Source organism: Dunckerocampus dactyliophorus, chromosome 6 (genome assembly GCF_027744805.1).
Source record: "Dunckerocampus dactyliophorus isolate RoL2022-P2 chromosome 6, RoL_Ddac_1.1, whole genome shotgun sequence".
NCBI lineage: Eukaryota > Metazoa > Chordata > Actinopteri > Syngnathiformes > Syngnathidae > Dunckerocampus > Dunckerocampus dactyliophorus.
In genome coordinates, this window is record NC_072824.1 from 21,064,177 (window position 1) to 21,081,892 (window position 17,716).

Genomic DNA, 17,716 nt, shown 5'->3' on the forward strand with positions numbered 1-17,716 from the left:
TGATATCGTAACTCATAACTTTAACACAGCTCATACGCAGACCAGCCGCGCAAGCTGCACCGGCTCGATCCAGCATCCCCACTAATAGAGAGTTAAGTCAAGCAGTGCCATTCGTGGAGCCAAAAATCCAGGGCTGTTGTGAGGTTTACTCAACGTACTGTAATATCTGTAATATCTGTGGCGGGAGGTGCATTTGGTGCCTGGATCTTCAGTGAGCCAGCCAGAATTTTTTTCGCCAGACACCCTGAGAGCGAGTATCAAAAAACACTACAATAGTGACAGCAAATATGTGCCATGGCGGGGTTACAAACCACTGTAGCTTGGGGAGAGCAATAGACCCGATAGCAATGCACTATACAGGCAGAAGCCCAACACATTAAGTAAGTTAGCCACGACTGCTGTCAGCTTGCTGCGATTACAACATTTTACCAATATAAGTCCCCTTATATTCTAATACATAGTCACAAATACGCCTGACTTACAGTATACTGCAAGTAGCTTCAAGTTAGTGACCAATTTCCACCAGTACACCGGTGCTTGTAAAGTTGGCGCTGCAAAATGTGACAGCGTAAATAGAACGGCTCGGTGATTAAATGTTCAGACAACTACAAACATCTACACTACAACAAGATCTGAAGCAATTCCCAATCAACATTTGTCCAATAACACGACAAAATTATAAAACATGTTGGATAAATACATGTACTCACCACAGATGTCAATTTCCTCCTTCTCAGTTAGCCACTGTGGGCGTAACGTATCTTGTCAAACAGTTTTGCTCTGATCAACCAATCAGGACTGGAGGCCTGCCTTTTTGTTCAGATCAACCAATCAGAACAGGGGACCTGCAAGCTGGCCCTGAGTGGCAAATCAGAAGTCTGATTGGCTAAAATATTGGCCCCGTTGTTGATAGTGTGCATGTGACAGGGGCCAGCACTCCTGATTCTGAAGGCCTTGGGCAACACATAGAAGCTGAAATCTGACTGGACAAAAAAGATGAAACATACACATACACTACTGGAAGCACTGCAGTCAAGAAACATGATAATAAATGAAGAGAATAGACTGTTGGGAATAAATTATTTAACTGAACAGATGCTTTGAAATGTTGGTCAGGGCTTCTGATAAAGGTTAGACAAGCAGATAAGGACAAGCAAGTCTTTGCAGGCTCTGACTGCACACCACTGGAAAAAAAACCCATTAAATACAAAAAAATATATACTGTATATATACAGTATACACACACGCATATACACTCGATCAAAATTTCAAGACCAGTTGAAAATTTAAAGAATGTATGTTTTGCGCTGTTGGATCTTAAGGGTGTTCTAAGTAGAGCTTCAAAATCCAAAAAGAAGAAATGGGAGTGGTACAAAAAAAAGTTTAGTAAGCAATTTATTGCAAACAATCATTACGCTGAAATAGGCTGTAGTAGACTCAAAAGAATGCAAGTATACGTTTGACCTACTTGTGACAAAATGCTACTGGTAAACAAAGAAAAGAAGGTCATTAAAATGTGTCCCCTCCGTGAAATCCTATAGTGTTGCTGCATTGTATTAACATGGTGTTAATTATCAGCTGTGTGACATAGCGGCTGAAGCCCAGCTACACAACACGAGCTATTGCCTGGATTTTAAAGTTAAGTCTTAAGCCTCAGCTTGACACAGCAAATATGTGAAGTTAGTATAGCAGCTGGTGTCTTTGAACATCATCCAAATACCCTTCTGTGTACTCAAGCCTCCTTTTTAAAATGCCCACATAATATTCAGTTTGTCATAACAAGAGAGGCAATTTGGTTTTGCTTTATTCTTTGCCCTGTTTCACTTTTGTTAAGAGTCCTTGAGAAAAGTCTAAAGGAGAGCGTGTTATCTCCAAGCTGTATGCGAGTGGAAGATGGCCACACTGGTACTCATACATTACATGACATGTTTGCAAATATAATCGAACCTCTGAGGTCAAACACAATCTGTTTGTATTTTGAAATAAACGGCGTGTCCCCGTCACAAAAGATGCAATATACTGTATAGCGGAACAATTTCTTAAAGGAAAGTGTGCTTTTTTAAAAAATGTTGTCCATCATCCACTATCCTTTTGTGGGACTTGAACACATATCTCTTTCTCTTTCTCTTCTAAAGATATAAAAAGAGACAGTTCAGTACTGCACGTGATGGGAACACCTATGCCACAAACAAACAATTCTTTTAAAACACCTCCCAAAAACCTCCAAGGTTTTATGGTTTTAAATACATGCTGTGACCATGTAGCAACAGGTACATTCATGATAACATGTAATACTTACAGTATTTTGGCCATTCTAAGCATTACCAGAACTTCAAAGTACTCGGCGCGTTGATTGTACACAGCAATATAGAAACGGACACCTACACCTAGCGTTAACTTTTCCAAACTCAGAAATAAAAACATAGCAGCAGTGGCATTAGCTCAAAAATGTAGCCTTTACCTTTTTTGTAGTGGTCTGAGGCGTTGGGAGCGGGATGCTGACGTGCTGCGGCCGAGTATGTGGTGAAGCTAGTTGCTAGCTGGCTAGTAGCTAGCCGGTGTGTTATGGCTGAGTGTCAATACGCCAGTAATGTGGTTCAATGTTAATAATAATAACAATGTAGCTGTAGGTTGATTAATATGCACGTCATTATATGTAAATGGAGCGTTGTTGGCACTTTTTGGAGTATTTTTCAGAAGGCTTAATAGGCATATTAAGTGGGTCCCATACATGCAGTACTGAGCTCACCACACGTCACTGCACCCATGCTGCTTGTGCTATTATTTTTCTGGCAAATACGCCAGATAGTGTCGCTGTTATTAAACCCTCAAAGTTTGACCCCATCGGTGGGATTGATTTGAAATTCCTCACACAGCTCATTGTACTGTACAAAAACAACCACTTTAGGGTGTTTAGCCGAAACTCCACGAACAGTCCTTTAGGGGACTGACAAGCACGTCTGTAAAATGTGAGCAAGATTGGTTAAAAAACAGTTCGGACGGGACAACTAACTGTTCAAAAGTTATTGACTAGAAGTCTAATGATTATAAAACAGTGAGAATATTTATATTACATATATTCTAGAATGTCTTCAAAAAATTGTTACCCCATAGGGGCCCCACAAACTTAAGTAATGTGGGTATTCTTGCCTACCCTACATTGAATATAAATTGTGGCTTAAAGACATTTGTGTGTGCGTGTGTGTGTGGGTCACTCCCCACCCCACACACACACACACACACATAATTCAGTCATCTTCAACAGGAGCGGTGTCATAACAAATTTAATTCACCAGAGGCAGAAACTCCTGGGCTCAATTTTAACTCAATTCTGAATCCATGAGGGAATATGTAAATATATGCGGCATGCAGGAGGAGTATTACAATACCACACTGTTCCATGTAGTTGCAGAGAACACCCACATATCCCCATCAAATTGCTTTTAACACATCAACCCTGTAACTGCAGCGTTCTAATAATCTGCCACTGGTGCACTGATGTGTTTGCGCCACACACACAAATGTTTTCCTAACAAATTACACATTGCAGAAGCCTATTCCATTCATGCTGTTTGACTTTAGACTCAATGTGAGCTGTTCAGCCACATGCCGTTTAGCTGTAAATTGGGTGTTTTTACATGTTTATGATGACTGAAGACTAATATGAAAAGATTCCATCCAGGCATTTTTGGGAGGTGTGTCACATAATATGAAGACATCACATTGTTCATCTTTGTAAGCCACAGTCTTTAATGTAAAACATCTCATTTCTGTTGTGCATGAATCCATTAGTATACAATTTAAATGAAGTCTTAAATCATCTATGCTTCACGTTTCCCTAATGACATGAAAAGCTGCCCGGGATCCCATCTCCATTAATGGACGAGGCGTGTTGGGGTAAAACGTGACAGCGCTCACAATACTGGGATGAAAAATGCCCATGAAGGTGCGCGGACACACTGACATGACACATCCGATATAGAAGTGATTAGGTCAAGCTTGATCGGTCACACGCAAATACATGCACACTATTCAAATTAAAGTGCACACATGCTAAGATAAATGTGCTCTAATTTCCCTGTGTCCTTGTGTTGGGACTCCCACCACATCTCCATTCTAAGCTGCTAATTGCTAGTTAATCACTTATTGTTAATTGGTAATTACGCATTAAGATAACACTTGCTTTTATATGTGTGATTGAAATAATAAACCGCATGAAACACATTGTGTTTGTGCGCACTGAATTAGAACCTGTTTTTCTCCATGAGCCCCTACTGAATGAGAGTTAAGCGCCTTTGCTCTGCTTCTGGAATGAAGGAAGACAAAAAAAAAACCCAAAACAAAAGGAGGGATATTAATGTTTAACACAAAGATGAAATGGAGAAAGATTCAGAGAGGGATAGGAGGGCATTGCCGACAGGCAAAGAAGAAGAGACAAGGAGGTTGATAGGAGGTTTGGGGACAGAGGAGGAGGAAATAATTTAAAAGGATTTAAAAAGCTAGAACTCTTAATTGGGCAGCAGTATCAGAGAAACCAACTTGGGATCCTGCATTCTTACAACTTCCTCACAAACTGAATAAATACATAAATAATCTAGAATGTTTCCGATCGCTTTGTGTGATTGAGTCAAAGCAGAGGCAACAGGCTTGTTTTGGAATAAAAAGAAAATTGATTGAGGTTTCAGCCACTGTGGCTTGTCAGAAGAAACAACAGACAGACAACGTACTTGAGTTTATTGTTGCTGGCATGTACCTACAGTACAACATGCACTGTATTGTCACTGGAGAACACAGCATTCAATAGTGTATGAAAAATGTATACCTCAAGCTTTAGAGTGCTGCAAATGAGGACCATTTAAAATTTAACCAATGAACCTAGTTTCTTTAGTCACATTGTCCAGGCCTTCAAATTCAAGAATAAGTTGAGTAAATGACATAATTCTGAACAAAACAAAGTTTGGTTGGAAAAAATAGGTCTATACTGTATGTCATTCAAGCTCGACAGAGTTCTTGTTTTCCATATTCTGTGATGTTTCGTTGCTTTATTGGGACTACAATAATAGTACCAAAATCATACTGATTATGTTAATGTTTGTCAATTAATATTTAAAATTTTAAGTGACCAATGACAACGACTAGCACCACTCAAAAGAATAGGTCAAATGCATTATGTATTAAAATGGCGATTCCCCCAAAGAATTGCGGTGGGTATGAATTATCTGTCCTGTAAAATGCATAACATCAGTTGTGTATTCCAGCAGAAGTCACATGCAGTTCGGAATATTTTTTTGCAATGAAAAATCTGTGAAATTTGCGGGGTCATGAATGCTGAATCGTGAACATGCGGGGATCCACTACATTTTATGGGTGTTCACTGCTCACTGTCCCACTCTGACAACCCCTGCATTAAAACTGTGCAGTACCTGCTTAAGTTTAAATGTGTTTTTGAGAAGTCAGAGCAGCTGTTTTGTTGTCCGTCTATGCCAAAAATTTGTTATCAAATTATTGATGGTAAATTTACAATGCCCTGTGCATTGTATGAAATGAATACAATGAAACACAAAATGGACCTTTGTACTTTGTACTGCATACGCAATGTGATGTTGACTAGGAATACATTATTTTGCTAATGATGAATTTGTCAGACGACTGGCTTTGTTAGCGTGTCAACAGCCATTTTTTTAATTTTATTTTTTCTTTGTTACATTCCAATGTTTCACGTGATACAGGTCATTCTCTTTTTGACAGGTGGCTTTTATGATACTTGAACATATTTTAACAGTGTAGTCATTGTTATTATGAAAGACACCCACATCCTGAGATATTTGAATGTGTCTGTACAACACATGCTAATTAGACAGATAGACACAAAGACTGCCACCCCTGCATACCCCATTGGAGACAGGGAGGCTGGTTGGAACCCACTGATGGAGTGTTGAAGCCTTGATAGTGACAGTCGCCCAGGGCTGAAGCACAACATTGTGGGTCCTTCACATAAGCAGCTTGCATTTGCTCGCTCCAACGATGTCTCCAGTGTATTGTTTGGAAGTTGCTGTTTTTTTAACTATTTAAACACTACTCCTTAGTGGTAATTTGGGTGATGTTCATTTTAAATCTAAACATGTGTAATCATGTTAGAAATAAAGTTCTGTAATTTCCGGACTCTGTGTTTTGTTGTCGCTCTTTGTTGTTTAGCCATTTAGCTTGAGCTATCCTCACTGGTGATAGTGGACGTTTGGCAGTCCAAGTAGTCCCAACAGAAGCTGTAGTAATTCTACACTTGATCAAATTTACTTGTGTCAGAGATCGCTGCATAAAACCTCACAACGTTATATTAGCTTCCACTTCACTGGTCCACGTCATTACTTCCTGAAGCTGCACTCTAAGGATCATGGGATGTAAACCCTCCATCCATCCAACTTATATGCCGCTTATCCTCACCACGGTCGCGGGTATGCTGGAGCCTATCCCAGCTGACTTTGTGCGAGAGGCGGGGTACACCCTGGACTGGTCGCCAGTCAGTTGCAGGACACAGAGTCGGCAAGTAACCTAACATGCATGTATTGGAATGTGGGAGGAAAGCGGAGTACCCGAAGAAAACCCACACATGCGCGGGAAGAACATACAAACTCCACACAGACATGCCCAACGGAGATTCGAACCCATATCTTCCCGATCTCCTGACTGTGTGGCCAACATACTAACCCCTGGAGGAAACTACATTTTTAAGTGTTAAGATGGTCTGTGTCTTTTCCATTGTTAATTCCCCTTTTTTCTTGCCATTTTTGTAGCAACAAATTACTTTCTCCAGTACAATGATGTTCAACTGATGTTCACAAGGGTATAGTACCACAGTATGTTCCGAACACTGATTTTATGCAGACAGAGGAGGTAGTAAGTACTCTAGAACTTGTAACACCTGTAGGAATTAGTTCCACCAACTGCCAAGGTTTGATCAACCTCCATTTCTACAGAACAGCTTTAAATTGTTAACCCATTTTTGTGCCATTATCACATTTCTTGCTTCTTTAAACACTCTCAAAGTTCAAATGTAATGATCAGCCTACTAGGTTGGACACAAGAAATGAAGTTTGACGGTAGTGTTTTTGTGTCCTTGTTAAAACAATATTGCTCCTGCCGTCGTATTTTCCTCCTCCTGTGATTCATTTATTCCGTAACGGCGCCCTAAATCTGGTTAGCTGTTTCTTCTTCTTCTGTTGTTTTTTGGCATTTAGCAAGCCGCTCACACAGCTAGTTTGCTTGCGACCATTGACCACAACAGGAAACGGCACAAAGGAGATTAATTGATAATGGTCTACAGCCAATCAGGACGCAGAACATAATGGGTGGGCTTTCTCTTAGCCAATAAGCACTGTTGTGGCTCGATATTTAGCGGGCTATTGTCCACTGTGGGTTTCTAATATGCTTGTACAGACACATAAACACATACTGAGACGAGGTGGCGCTGCACACGTCTTCAACTCTCAAACTAGTCTACAACACCCTCTACTGGTACCAGTAGTAAACACAATAACAGACAAATACAACAGAGCACCAATAGATTGCTCTAATACACCGCAAGGACGCAGAACACTATGCGCGTTCATACGCTGTTAAAAAATACAAAATTGCTTTTACCGTACTTCTGGCACTTTACCACTTACCTTTGTACCATTTCAAGCTATTCATTGGACTTGAACGACTTGAATTTCAATAAATAACCAGAAAAATTGGGGTGTTCTGAAACCTCTGTCTCACAAGAAGAATGTGTAACTGTTTTCTTTCAAATAAATACTATTATCAGTGAGCTTGATGTCATCTGGACCATTGTGGGTAACAGTGTCCCAATACTATGCCCAGAGACTGTGTAAGTTTCTGTTAACTAATTCCAAAAACAATGCATAAATATTCCTCTTTGGTTCCTTTCTCTGTCTTCAGGCGATGATTCAAACACGGCTTAAGCCAGAAGCCTTGTGTTCACATCTCCTGACACTCCAAACGTTTGTCTGACACTCAAACATTGCTGACTGACAGCGGTGACACGCTTTTCTGACAGATCAAACCTGATTTACAATGCATGCGTGCCATGGGCGCACCCACACGTTTCATTCTGGGAGCCAGAGACGAGCCAGAGGAATGAGGGGTCACAACTGTACATTCCATTGTCTCACATAATACTGTGTGACCTGTCCTTATACACTAACGGTCAAAAGTTTTATAACACTCCAATTTCTCTGGAGGAAAAACCTACATTTTGAAGTGTGAAGATGATCTGTCTCTCTTCCATTGTTAATTCCCTTTTTTCTTGCCATTTTTGTAGCAACAAATTGCTTTCTCCAGCACAATGCTGTTCAACTGATGTTCACAAGGGTATAGGACCACAGTGTGTTTCAAACACAGTTTTTATGCAGACAGAGGAGGTAGTAAGTACTCCAGAACTTGGAACACCTGTCAGAAGTTGCACCAACTGCCAAGGCTTGATCAACCCCCATTTCTGCAGAACAGCTTTAAATTGTTGACCCATTTTATGGTTCCTGAAACAGGCCTTTTTGTATATTTCTGAAATACACATTATTTTTCAGTTTTGGGTAATCTTGCCTTTTTTTTATCCTGGACTATCCTGAACTGACTTGAATTTCAATAAATAACTGGAAAAATTGGGGTGTTTTAAAACTTTTGACCGGTAGTGTACACTCACATACAATTCATTCCTTCTGTCTCATTTTTCTGCAGTTCAAGTCTAGAACTTCATCACTTGTCTCTTTTCAAATGCATACACCACGGAAGTGATAACTGAGTGGTAAAACAAATTAATATGTGCCAAAAAAGTGGCAATAGACTAAAGAGTAGATGGTAGATTCCACCAATGATGAAATATTCCTAATTGGATCAACACCAAATTGCACACATACTGAATTTGCCTTTGAATTTACTCTGACTCCATTGTTTCTTGGCTAGGGAACACATTTATAGCAACACAAACAAGCATGAGTCTTATTCATGGCTTAAATGGCTGATTTACTCTCAGGTGTAGAGAGCTTTCATAATGTTACAAATTGTTTTTAGAAAGTCATGAACAGGTTTTCTATGCTGACTTTAGGCAAGAGGCATGCATGGTTCACCCTGGACTGGTCGTCAGCCAATTGCAGGGCACATATAGACAAACAACCATTCACACTCACATTCATACCTATGGACAATTTAGAGCCGCCAATTAACCTAACATGCATGTTTATCAGAATGTGGGCGAAAAACTGAGTACCCGGAGAAAACCCACACACGCACAGGGAGAATATGCAAACTCCACACAGAGATACCCAACGGAGAATTGAAGCCAGATCCAGATCTTCCACATGCAACCACTACGAAAATATTTAATTTATTAACAAGGAATCCTACATTGCGAAAATTCACTCATCATGGTCGGGCCTGCAAGCAATTAACAGCAATAAACGAGGGATTACTGTACACCCCTCACATTTTAGCAACAATTTGTATTATAGTGTATCTTCTCAGAGGACAAGACTATTTTAGAGTAGTAGGTGGCCAAGGCCTTCAGAATCAGTAGTGCTGGTCAATGTCACAAACACACTGTTAGGAATGAGGCTGTTTTTATAGCCAATCAGACTTCAGATTCACCTCTCAGGGCCAGTGACAGCAGCACTTTTCTGTGTCCTGATTGGTTGATCAGAGCAAAACTGGTATGCCCACAATGGCTGCCTGAGGAGGACAAATTGATTCTGGTGAGTAAATGTATTTTACTTAAAAGGTTCTATTTTTGTCATGTTATTAGACAAATATTAATTGTGAATTGCTGCAGGTGCTGTTGCAATGTACTTGTTCGTAGCTATCTAAAGCCTTAACCACCGAGCCATTCTATTTACGTTCATTACATTTGACTGAGCGCCGGTGGAAATTAGTCACTAACTCAAAGTTACAAGCGCTAATGTAGGTCAGGCACATCCGTGACAATGTATTGGACTTATATGGTTCAAAATATTATATTATTATTATTTACATTATTCATAGCGACAGTATTGGTATTGCAGCGATCTGGCAGACACTTACTGTGTAGGAGCTTGCCAGCATTGTGGAATGGTAAACGCCAGTGCTTAACACGGGCGACTGTGGTTTGAAACCCCAGCACCAAGTTTCATTTCTATAGTATCAGCCATTGTATAGAATTGTTTTGTATTTTGGGGGGATACTGTGTGTTTTTTCAGTAGTCCGTGCATGAATTACTTACTGGGAAGTTAATGGAAATGTTTTGTTTTGTTTTTTCTCAGAAACCTAATAACCAGCAAACACCCTGATTGGTGTAGGTCAGCGGCGCCAAACTCATTTTCACCGTGGTCCAAATCAGTTGTGCCAAATCACAGGCCGCAGCTTTGCCTGAAATGTGCACAAGTTGGAGGATGTTTTGCCTCTCATCCACGTAGGCCTCATCAGTTCATACTAAAAAGACTAGACAGGGCAGCTCTCAACTGAGGGGATGGTGCAAATTACAAGCACTTATTCTTTCATGACCAAGACTGGTTTCACTTTTGTGTGATGCAAAACAACAGTCATTAAAATGCAGTTGTGTAAGACCTTTGCCTAGCAACGACAACATTGCACGCTGTAAAGCGGTCAGATCCAGAATAACTCCTTCTCAGCTTGGAGTAATACCTAACTGCCTATTGTAGAGAAGAATAAAGGTGATTGATAGATAAGTAAAAAAGACTTGCACACAACTGGGTGAGTTTTAGCTCAGAAATGAAAGCCCAGTAATTGAGTGAGCAATGTAAAGCACCAAAGTGACAGGGCGCCAATGATTATTTCACATCAGCAGTTCTGCATAAACGTCATGTAGACAGAGTGATATCATTAAATGTTACGTTGATGCACTGCATCTGTAGTAAGAGCACTGTATCATTCGTGTGCAACTGGGATCATTCACATCACAGATGTTGTGGACAAACTTGTGTTATGGAACAGCAGATTGCGCCATCAAATTACTGGCTGGGTCAGCATTTTGCTTATAATTACAAGTTTTGTGTAAAGAAACACAAACAGTCTTATTTTTGCAGTTTTAATGACGCTATCATGAAATGAATGACCACCACCAAGGCCTAAAAAATAATTATTTGAATCAGAGCCAAATTGTATCTCCTTCATGCATGGGCCTGTATGTTGTCATTAGAATTCATCATTCACGATGAAATATTGCATTATTGCATGCCATAGCTCACTTGTTTCATTTCATCCTTGTCTCATGCCCTACCCCTCCACTATCTTGTGACCCTAGTTATAGTAAACAAAAATACGGAAATGAAAAGTTAGGTTGCAATAATATGCATTAGGAAAGCTGATTTAAAGGTATCTAATGAGCATGTCTGCTAAAATTATTATTGCTATTATCACCTATTGACTGCAAAAGCAAAGATTCACGACAAATTAGCTGTTAAACTGCTTAGGTAATGTTAATGTTCGATACAAAAATAATAAATCTCTCTTGCATAATTACTTTATTGTGACAAAATGGCAACTACAGTACAAAGGCAAAATCAGCAAGACTACTGGTTTAAGTAATGTCCAAAATTGAACGTATGCAATGATATGGTAGTATATCATAGTCATAGCAGAAACTGTAACATTTGAAGTTCAACCAAAGTTTTCAGAAGTCAAACAAATGTTGGCGTTTGAATACCCATCAAGCATGCAACACTCCATGTATCCAGGCCGTTCTACGATCCTTTAAGTTTCCGGAACCATTAAGGCGGAGTTTGCAGTGCAGAACATTTGACTTTGAGAACTCTCTCTCTCTCTCTTTCTCTGTCCCTCTCTCTTTCTATTTGAACATAATTACATTCTGCTACGAAATGGAATCACGGAAAAAAATCTTACCACATACTGTATGTGGACCAACATTGATATGCCGAGTGTTGTTGTTATACAGGGAAAACAGCAGTGGCACGGCAAAATGTTTACTTGAAGATATCCGTAAATATTGAAAATCCAATTAATCTGTTCCAGACACTCAAAATGATTAACAATAAATGCATTTTATAGCAGTACATTTTATATGCAGAAAAACAATGTGCAATAATTGTAAATTACACAAAATGCGGGTCATGAGCATGAGGAACGTCGAGGGTGCACACTCGGAGTCTCTGCCTTTCCATTGCTCTCTCCATAACCCTCATTTCTTGTTCCAACAAACACATTCAAATTTACCATACTGACTCTCCCTGGTCAAACATAGCAGATATCACCGGCGCAGTTTAAATGGTGTCAACAGCAGGCGCATTTAGGTGACGTCATCGGACACAAATGTTCTTCACAAATAAATTCCAATGTCTAATTGAGGGATATGTTGTTAATTGACATTTTGTGTTTTTTGTGCTCTGGTGGAAGCGGCCTCGAGGTTTTAAAAGAAGGCCTTTTCCAGGCATGAAGAGAGAGTTGGTAGTTGGAGTGACAGATTGGAGTTAGGTTAATTTCAAAGAAGGTAATGTCAATCCTGATATGAAAAGAACAGTGAATGAAGTACAGTCTTTCTTCCTTGTTTTTTTGTCATGTCTGTAACTACATTAGTACATGCTTTTTTTTTACATTTTCATGATATTCGTAGGGGTGTAACGATTCATCTACTACCGTATTGATTTAAATTCCTGTGATTCAACTACATTGATCTGTGTTCAGCAAGGTGCCATTGCGGACGGCATATATCGGTCCAACATCGTTTAAAACAGAGGTCACCAACATGGTGCCCGCGGGCACCAGGTAGCCCCCCACGACCACATGAGGTGCCCCCAAGCCTGCTTTTCATTCAGGTTTTCAGTTAATAATGAAAGAACAGTATAAAGAAATGCATTCTGAAATACAAAATGTGAGTTGTGGACACCAGCATTTTGTTAATGTTCTGGTAAAACAAGCATATTCGCTTTGTTTGGGTTTAAAATAAGCTCTGAAAATAAATGTTCCAAAAATGAGTAGCTCCTGGCCATTTTCATTTTGTAAAAGTAGCTCTCACAAGGAAAAACGTTGGTGACATCTGGTTTAAAAGGTAATCAATCAATTTTGATTGCATCAATACTAGGAAATAAAGCATTGGATTTAAGCACAGGCAGGCTTTATATGGATGTGTGTTTTTTTAGCACTTTTTATGATAGACGTTAAATGTTACTCCATTCAGTCTGCTTGTCTGTGACGTCATTGCCACGCACCAGCAGACAACAAAATGTAACATGGCGGATGGCAGAGGACAAGCCGGCGAGCGGGAAATAATTAAGCCACCATTGCAGTCCAGTGTGTGGAAACACTTTGGCTTTTGCAAAGAGGGAGATGTTCTAAATAAGTCGCTCACTGTTTGTAGGATATGTAAAGGTCAAGTAAAATACCACGGCAACATGACAAATCTCTCCAACCACCTAATAAGGGGCCATGGAATTTCACACAATGCTGAACGTCCAGGCACCTCTTGCAGTAGCAAGTAGCAGGTAAAGCTACTGTTATTTCAACCTAAAGAGATGTTGGTTGCACTGTTCTGTTATCTTATGTTGAAAAAATACAGCAGAAGTGCCAGGTAAACCTACTGTTGAAATATTGGTTGCACTTACTGTACTTTTATTGAAATTTATTGAATATTGGAAATGAGAGCAGAAAATGTTAACCTCCTGTTAATTCAACCTGAAGTGTTGATTGTGCTTTATTCAAATAAAATGTGAATGCATTTGCCATTAATTGTTACTTGTTTGTTTATATCCATAATTAATGTATACCTGATTCCCTTACAAAAAACAATGGGAATCTAGGAAACTTCACCTGCACTGTCCAGTATCAAGGTATTTATTTCACAGTCACACTGCTTGAATTTTTGGCTAAAAAGTTACCGAATCGATTTAAAATGATTGTATCATTTTAATGAACCACTATCATCCTTGTATCAGCAACCACTAATCATGATACAAATACGAATATGAATCGTTATTAAAATGATCGTTACACCCCTAGATATTGGACAACCTATATGTTAGACAGCATAAGGCAGGGGTCGCCAACTCGTCGACCGTGAGCTAGTAGTCGATCTTTGGGACTTTGCAGGTCGATCGCAAGAACATATTGAAAAAAAGGGTATTATCATATCAGTGCCCTCACCTCAGACCAACAGGCACGCATTTTGTCCACTGAACACGCCCGTACACCTTGCCACTATTCCCCAAACGGGTCAATTAGAAAAAGCTGAAACCAACAATGAATAACACAAAGCATATTTTGTGTTATAATATATATAATTTCGGCATATATACATGTATATCCTGCTTGTTTTGGGGGGGGATCTCAAAAAGGTTGGTGACCACTGGCCTAAGGCTTGTCACTAAAATACATTTTCTTTTCAAAGGTGTTCTCTTCTCCCACACACCTCATTAATATATAAATTTCACCCAACATGTCAAGATGAATTAAACAGTGGTTTAAAATAAACAGAATAAATTAGCATGTCAGACGTGATTAGCTTGACTGTCAGTCTCAATTGTGATGACTAAGTTAACTAAGCACACACATATGCTTCCTTGCATCGCCATATTGGTGCCAAAATAGGCATATACACATGGAGAGTTACACTACGGAAACGTATCAATTATGCATCTGTATCGTGGAGGATGTGTATTCACTTCCATTTCTGTGTGTGTATGTGTGACATGAAAGCAGGGCGAGTGTGTCTGTGTTGGGTATGTGGCCTGAGGTCATCAATGAAGGGTGCTGCTGAGGGAATTCCCCCAAAGGCAGAGCTGCTCAGTCAAAGAAAAGCATGCACTCTTTACTGCTTCTTGTGTGCCGCAGATGCGCAAACACCTTCCACTTGAGTCTCAAGACTGGAACACAAACACTTTTGAGCCGTGCATTAAATGAAGTCATACCGTATGTGTATTCATGCATTAGAAGTGTTTATGCAGGTCGGAAGGAAAGAAAGTAAAATGATGAAACAGAAAAATAGAATAACATGACTTTAAAGATTACAGGGTTTCCAAACTTTTTCCACCGAGGGACACATACACAAGTCAAAGGATGCGGGGGCCACTTTGATATTTTGTTTTTTTAAATTTTGTGAACACGTTCAACATACAAAATGTGCAGTATAATTAAAGACAAAGGTTTGCGTTATTTGTTAACAGTATTAACATTAAAGCTTTTTCTCTTCACATAGTGCCATTAAGTGAATTTTCCCAATTTTTGCTGTTTTTTTTTTTTTTTTTTTAATTATACTGTATTTCTACCATAAATAAAAAAAAAACAGCTGCAGGCCACCAATGGCCCCTAGACCACAACCTGGACTAAATAAAGAATCTTCACCATCAGTCAGGTTTTTTAATTTCTCTGCGTGTTTGGTCTCCGAATGGCGATTCATATGTAGTTACACATGGCAATTTGTAATCCTCAGACTTTGACAAACACACGACTTTGTCTTTGACTTCCATAAATAAAGCCTTAGCTGCCCATCAGGTTAAAAACTCTACATTCTGCACCAATCCTTTTTTTTTTTTTGGAATTAGCAGACAGTTTTGTCGGTAAACTCAGAAACCGAGTACAGTACCTTTAGAATTAGAATATATTTGAAAAGTTCATTTATTTCAGTAGTTACATTCAGAAAGTGAAACTTATATTCTATGGATTCACCACACACAGAGTGAAGTATTTAAAGAACGTATTTTTAATAGTTTTGATGATTATAGCTGACAGGTAATTAAAAACCCCCATTTCAGTAAGTCATTAAATTTGAAAGATTGTCAAATAGTTTAATAATGTAAGCTACTGGTTCACATTCTAATCAGCAAATTAACTGCAAAAACCTCCTTAGCTTTTCAGTGGTCTCTTAGTTTTGTATTGAACTCCTTTTGCATCATATTCTAATTTATTGAGATGAAGCTACACATATGTAGCCTTTGGATGTGGCAGTACAAAAAAATACACCTGCAATATAAAAGCATTGTTGTTTTAACCCACGCATAAAGAAAACTTCTTTTAATGTCATTTTTCCAATTTTGATTAACTTTAATACAGGCCGGTCAGGGACCGGCAAAGGACCGTACTTTGCCCAGGTCTGATCTTTACATACGTATATGCAACACCAAGGTGATATTTCTGACAGTGTTCCATTTGCACGTCTCCACAAACATCTCACGTGTCAAGATTACATTCCGATGCTTTGTTATACCTTTGCACAAATCACAGGTCTCTCAATTACATCATTCCTGCTGTGAGATTTACCAACATGCAATGATATGTCGAGCTTCACAACACTGAAGAACTGGTGGCGCTTTGTGGGGGAGCCAAGATGAGAAGTGAAGTTTCAGTGGGGGGGCTGTCATCTCGTTTTCATAAAAGGGGTGCAAGCGTTATCACATTATAATGTGATACCACACCGCCTTAGTGGGCGACAAAAAATAGAGTTGCTTTTCCTTTCTTAGTGCATTTAGGTTATTAGTTTCAGTGTTTATCTAAAAGGAAATCATGGACATTTGCAGCGCGTTTATGTTGTCCTATTTATTTTGGTTATGTAGCCAGTGAAACATAGAGCACTTCACTTTCAAACTAATATTCATTCTTGTGTTTTGTCCACACGTCTTCTGTTCGACTTTATAGCCTAAATGCATGTTTCTTATATAGCAGCAACATTCCCCTGTTTGGCTATAAGGACATTGCTCATTGAACATGTTCGATTTTTTCCCCAAACACATTAAACAGTAGGCCTGTTATGAATGTTTTAGCTTGACTAAGTGCTCATGGCAATGTGTAGAGTTCGTTGTATGTCTGTGTGTGCGCACGCATGTTGTGTTGCTCTGGCGGCCGGGGGGGTCGTCACCCTTGTGCTTGACTTCATTGAGCTCCTGAGCTGTTAACTAATCTTGACATATGTGGCATTGCATGAGCGTGGCTACTCGTGTGTTGTGTTTTATTGTGTGTGTTGCACGTGCATGTACTGCTTCGACGCCCGCTCACCGGACTGACTGCGCCGAGCTCAAATTACGTATTCAGCACTTTGCTCGATTTCTTCAGCTCCTCTTTCCGCTCCTTCCCATTTTAGTGTGTTATTAGATAGGACGACTCTTGCCGCTGGCAATTGTCATCGCAGCACTCTACATTCAAAGGCACGTGTGTGTTTTGGAAAGCAGTGTGTGCGGTATGTGCTTACTTACACTTCCTGCAGTGAAATGTACACTAAGTCTGCTTAAGGTGGATTTGGTGTTTTCTAAGATCGCATAATTCCGTGTCAGTTTTACATCCCTCTGCAATGCCCTTACCACCATCTACCACAATGCATCACACTTCTAAGCAACATTACATGAATCCCACTATCATTTTGAAACCCTGTCTTTTAACCTCCTTGTCCTTGGCGCCCTATCTCTGTCCTCACACACTTGCATTTTAGCGTGAGCCCGATGGCTTCATCTATTAGAGCTCCATCCATCACATATAACTTTAATATGTTAGGAATAAAAAGATGCTTACGTGGCTAAAGAGACATTTCTGAGACTTGCATGTCTTAAACCTGCACATACACTTTAATGAATGCACGCACAAACACAGACACTGAACAAGGTCAATGCACTAAGCCAATTGCTGCTCTTGGATGCTACTTTCTGCCATATGTGTGCATACATATTTGTTGTCTGTGACATGATTACATGAGTATCTGTATGTTGTTTTCTAAAGTTCCCCAAGGGCATACGGT